This window comes from Saccopteryx leptura, chromosome 2 (genome assembly GCF_036850995.1).
Source record: "Saccopteryx leptura isolate mSacLep1 chromosome 2, mSacLep1_pri_phased_curated, whole genome shotgun sequence".
Classification (NCBI taxonomy): Eukaryota; Metazoa; Chordata; class Mammalia; order Chiroptera; family Emballonuridae; genus Saccopteryx; species Saccopteryx leptura.
Window position 1 is genome coordinate 133,973,922 of NC_089504.1, and position 6,000 is coordinate 133,979,921.

The following is a 6,000-nucleotide window of genomic DNA, read 5'->3' on the forward strand; positions in this document are numbered from 1 at the left end:
AGAATTTTTTTAAAATGTAACAATTATAACCATTATAAGTGAACTTTGATCAAATCTAAAATGATGATTTATTTTTAGGGATATTCTTAATTTGAAAGAATTGTATTGGATTATTATGCAAATTACAAAATTTTTTATAACTGTTGCTGCTAGGTGTAGTTCTATATAGTATGTCTCAGTAAGGCCATTCTGGGGACTCCCCCCAGCAAATTCCCTTTCCTCCTCCCTCCTTCTCCTCCTCCCCTCCTCTCCTCCCTCTTTCTTCTTCTCCCTCTCAGTCTTTCATTCTAGTATTTGATACTTGTCCCACCTTCTTTTAATAGTTTATCTCCCTTTTCTTGTTTAGATCATGTGGCTGTGAGGAGAGAACTGTTAAAATACTGGGGTTATCTCAGTTTTACTAACTTGATTTTTCTAATTATAACCACCTCTAATTTGAAGAAAATCTTTAACTTCTGCTCAATTTTGCAATTTTTCTCACCCCCCTCACCTCTCTTCCTTGTTGAAGGAGTGTTTTTTGAGTGTGATAGCGAATGGGAAATATATGAGGAACTTGCATTGTTCTCTAATTCTAACAATGTAACTATTCTGGTACAGAAAAATATCATTAATTCAAATTGATAGATAAAGGAGCTGAATTATCTAAGTTTACTTTTTGATTGAGGAAAAATAAAGCATTTTGCTTCCTTCTCCCTCATTCTTGTTCACAGGTAGAACTTAGCAATAGTTCTGATTTCCTGGCAGTGAAAAGGCAGTTCTAGAAGTTTACTTTGTTTAGAGCAGTGGTAGTCAACCTGGTCCCTACCGCCCACTGGTGGGCGTTCCAGCTTCATAGTGGGTGGTAGTGGAGCAACCAAAGTATAAATAAAAAGGTAGATTTAACTATAGTAAGTTGTTTTATAAAGATTTATTCTGCCAAACTTAGCAAAAATCCGACATAAAGTACTTGGTAAGTAATTATTATTATATACTTTAACTTGCTGTAATTCTGCTTTATAAATTTTATAAAGTAAAGCTACTTCCCTACTTTATAAATCACCATTACTGTGGAACTGGTGGGCGGTTAGAAAATGTTACTACTAACAGAGATACAAAAGTGGGCAGTAGGTGTAAAAAGGTTGACTACCCCTGGTTTAGTGTCTCATTTTCCGTGGAGTTCACAAAGTGAGTCACAATCTTTGGGGTTTCCTCCTCATCAAAAGCATTTCTTAAATGCCTATCTATAAGCAATTAAAGACTGTATCTGCCCTTTGGAAGCTAAGAATTTGATTCATGATGTAAGTTAGCTAGGTAATTTGTGAAGTACCCTTGAGACTGAATTTTGTCTTTTGTACATTTCCTATAGTTCAGGTGAACTATTTAATTTAAATGACAGAACCCTATCTACTCAACTGGGCATAGTGACATTTTTTTTAAAGTAGATTCTATTTTGAACTAAAGAGTTTTGTTAAAAGTTGTGTGTTTTTGGTTTTTCTCAGTATATAGAAAGCTTGTATAATTCAAATTCTTGATTTCCTGATTTAATGTAGACTTTGATGTTTTTATTAAAAAACTATAAAAGCAAGTTATTTTTCTTTTATGTTTTTCATATTAACATAGCTTTATATCTTTTAATTTATTCAAGTTTAATGCTATCTGAATATAAGGAATTTTCTATAAATCAACCTTTTCTGAATTAAATATATAGCTGAATTAAGGTAATAGTGGAATGAAATGTAACGTGAAATATTCAAAACTTTCTTGTGTTGCTAAGTCTTAAAATAGGGTTTCATTTATATCTATAAAAGCATACGTTTTCTGTTTTTTAAAAACCTGTACTGTATATCTTTGTGTAAATCTGTAAATTTAAAAATATTTTTCAGGCCCTGGCCGGTTGGCTCAGCGGTAGAGCGTCGGCCTGGCGTGCGGGGGACCCGGGTTTGATTCCCGGCCAGGGCACATAGGAGAAGCGCCCATTTGCTTCTCCACACACCCCCCCCCCTCCTTCCTCTCTGTCTCTCTCTTCCCCTCCCACAGCCAAGGCTCCATTGGAGCAAAGATAGCCCGGGCGCTGGGGATGGCTCCTTGGCCTCTGCCCCAGGCGCTAGAGTGGCTCTGGTCGCGGCAGAGCGACACCCCGGAGGGGCAGAGCATCGCCCCCTGGTGGGCATGCCGGGTGGATCCCGGTCGGGCACATGCGGGAGTCTGTCTGACTGTCTCTCCCTCTTTCCAGCTTCTAAAAATTAAAAAAAAGAAGTAAAATAAAAATAAAAATAAATAAATAAATAAAATATATTTTTCAGTACATTTATTTTTGGTGTGTTATTGTAGAAAACTGTTAGACAACCAAGGAAGCAATATCTACTTGCAAGAGAAACAGCTCTCCATCTTTGGTGGTCTCCAGATGAATGAATTGAAATTTTAATCAGCAGAGAGGTCCCTGGCCACTAAGTACATTCTCTCTCTGCATTGCTGAGATTCAAAATAACTGTTTGCTACACCATTATTATTTCCTCTTGTCTTTAATTTTATTTTCTCTTTAGAAGTACACTTATTTCTGAGAAATTTTAATGAAACGCTTAGAACAAATGGAAATATAAGACACTTAGGATGAGATATTTTAGATTTTTATGAAAAAGTGTGAGGGGATATTGCTACTTTAAAAAGAAAAGTAATAAAAATAGATCATATTTTTTAAAAAGCAATATAAACTAGCCCTGGCCGGTTGGCTCAGTGGTAGAGCGTCGGCCTGGTGTGCGGGAGGCCCAGGTTTGATTCCCGGCCAGGGCACACAGGAGAAGCACCCATCTGCTTCTCCACCCCTCCCCCTCTTCTTCCTCTCTGTCTCTCTCTTCCCCTCCCGCAGCCGAGGCTCCATTGGAGCAAAGTCGGCCTGGGTGCTGAGGATGGCTCTGTGGCCTCTGCCTCAGGTGCTAGAATGGCTCTGATTGCGGCAGAGCATCGCCCCGTGGTGGGCATGCCGGGTGGATCTTGGTCGGGCGCATGTGGGAGTCTGTCTGACTGCCTCCCCGTTTCCAACTTCAGAAAAAAAAGGCAATATAAATTATTCTGCAGTTGTCTAGAAAAATAATCACCAGACTCTTGAGTTCTTTGTTCAGTTACTGAGTTTCAAAAATGTTTTGGTGTCATGAGGCCTTTTTCATTGAAGGTAAGAAAAGAAAAACTATGTTTATAATACTTCTGTTGATGAGATTTAATTTTTTAAATTAATTTATTTCTTTTTTCATTTTTGAGTTTTGAGATAGCTGTTACCCAAAACTCAGGAAAGACTACTTTGTAAAAATATTCAACTTTTACACTTACAGAGCACATCGAGAACAAAATATTTGAAGTTTCAATTGTGTTATGTTTAAACACTCAAGATAGGTGTACAGGTTTATACATGACTACCTCACTAAGCCAAAGCCAGTTAGCAAGCAGATTTAAAATTGAAGTTGAAAGTGCCTCGTAATGGCTTGGAAACCAAGAAGTACCTAGGTCCCACCCCATTCTGTCTCATGAAGAACACTGATAGTCCGTTATGATCCTCTTTCTGCTGAGCTCAGAGGAGCCAGTCAGAATCCTGCTCACTGTAATTGTTCTCCCAGCTGTTTCTGACTTCCATCATACCAGTAATGCCATGGCGAAGACAACCATGAAAACACTGGCTGTCAGCCTGACCTGTGGTGTTGCAGTGGGTAAAGTGTCGACCTGGAAATGCTGAAGTCGCCGGTTCGAAACCCTGGGCTTGCCTGGTCAAGGCACCTATGGGAGTTGATGCTTCCAGCTCCTCCCCCACTTCTCTCTCTGTCTCTCCCTCTCCTCTCTAAAGAAAAAAAACAAAACACAAAAAACACTGGCTGTCAAAATTTGGACATTGAAGTAACTTGAAGACTCTACATTCTTCGTCCTTTAAACGCATCTTGTGATAAAAACATTTGTCGCTCACTTATTTTAGTTTTTACTCTGGAATAAACATAATTTACAGATGAGCATGAGGCTGAGTGTGACTTACCCAAACTCAGGTAATTGCTCTTGAACCCAAGTCCAGGGCCCCTTCTAACTCCTCCAAACCATAGAGCATGCTTCATTGGCAAACTACCTCCTATGGTTCTAGACCTCAGAAAAATACATGGGGAGTTAGTGACAGTTGTGACTTTGGGATCTTTTGACAGCAGTTGTCAGAAGATGCAAGTAGAAGTAAGTTCAACAATATGGAAAATTAATGTCTCATGTAACACTAAGACATAAGATAGGCACCTTCCAGGGTAGTCTATTTAGCATCTCAAAATCATCAAGGACACAGGTTTTCCCCATTTTTCTATGGTTCTTTCTATTTTTCTACACTGTCATCCTTAGTTTTGTTTTCTCAGAGGCTAGACGGATACAGGGACTAAGCATCAAATCCTCATGCTACATGTAAGTTCTCAAAGAGAAAACTACTACTTGTACATCCCTTTTTTTTTAAGAGCAAGTAAAATATTTTCCAGAAGCATTCTAAGCATCTAAAACAACCCTGATTTTAATGGCCATGATTATGTTATCCGGCCATTCCTACAACAGGACCTGGCCTGGATAGTGAAGAAACTAATCAGGATTTACATCCTTGGTACTTGGGTGAGGCTCACCCAAAGCAGATGGCCACCTGATACCAGTATAAAATGGGAGTTTGTTTTAATGACCTCCAAGTTTATAGCGATAGTTCTTACCTGAAGCCACTAGACCTGGATTTTGTTGTTGGTTCTGCCATTGTCTGTGTAAGAACTGAAGGGCTGGTCTCCTAAGGTCTATTCTGACTCATCTAAAACAGGAGTACTGTGTGCCACTGTGCCGGACCATGGCTTAGCTATCTGGGATCCTGAGTTTCTTGTCCTTCAGAGAGCCAGGAGTAGCAGTGGGTCTCTGGACATCATACAGGATGGAAATGGGTCTTTTGCTATCCCTCTCAGCTCCTCTTCATTGATCTAAAGCTGTCATTACTAATAGGGACCCTCATCAACTTCCCCCCAAGACCCAGACAGGGACGGGGTGGCTTAATTACCATTGACTCACCTGCTTTATCTAACTGGACAAGTAGGGCTCTAACTAATAGAAATCAAAACATTTCTTAGGTGAATTTGTGCTACCACAAAATTATCTCTGAATTCCTTTACTGCTCATATTGAAGCATTTCTTATCAAACCCTAACCAGGATGACTTTTACGTTTCTTCCAAAGGGAGAAACTCATAAAAAACTCTTGTCTGGCCTGACCTGTGGTGGCGCAGTGGATAAAGCATCGACCTGGAAATGCTGAGGTCGCCGGTTCAAAACCCTGGGCCTGCCTGGTCAAGGCACATATGGGAGTTGATGCTTCCTGCTCCTCCCCCCTTCTCTCTCTCTGTCTCTCTCTCCTCTCTCTCCCTCTCTGTCTCTCTCCTCTCTAAAAATGAATAATAATAAAAAACCCTCTTGTCTTCCTTGTCTTCTTGGGTAAGGTAATCATGAACAAAGCTGGAAGAATTCTGTAGAATTCCGTACGATTCAGGGAGGACTGCGGAGGATCTGTAACAGCATATTTGCTTTAAGAGCGTTTGAAGCCTGCAAAAGTAAAAATTAGTTCAGTTTTAACACATAAACACATACAAACACAATCTCCAAGGGAAAAATAACTAAGCAATAACTCCATATATTAAGAGATGTCAGCACAACCATTCCCTCTTTCTTGTCCTAAGTTTTGGTCCTCCCTGTATTTTTCTCGGAATTTTAGTTTATTGCTACTCCTGTCCTCTGGCTGGTAAAAAATACTTAACACACACATATGTGACTTACTACCCACTGCAACAACCTAGGTTTAAGAAAATTCATTTTTGACAAGTTGAAGCGATATTTCTTAAGGTAGAGTACTCGCAGCAACTTTTAAAATCAACTAAAGTGTTTATTTGAAGTGAGGATTCAGTGTCTTACCTCAGACCTACTGGATTGGAACTTCCGGGGGCGGGTCTGAAAGTTTGCACATCTGATGCACATGCACCATTGGGAAC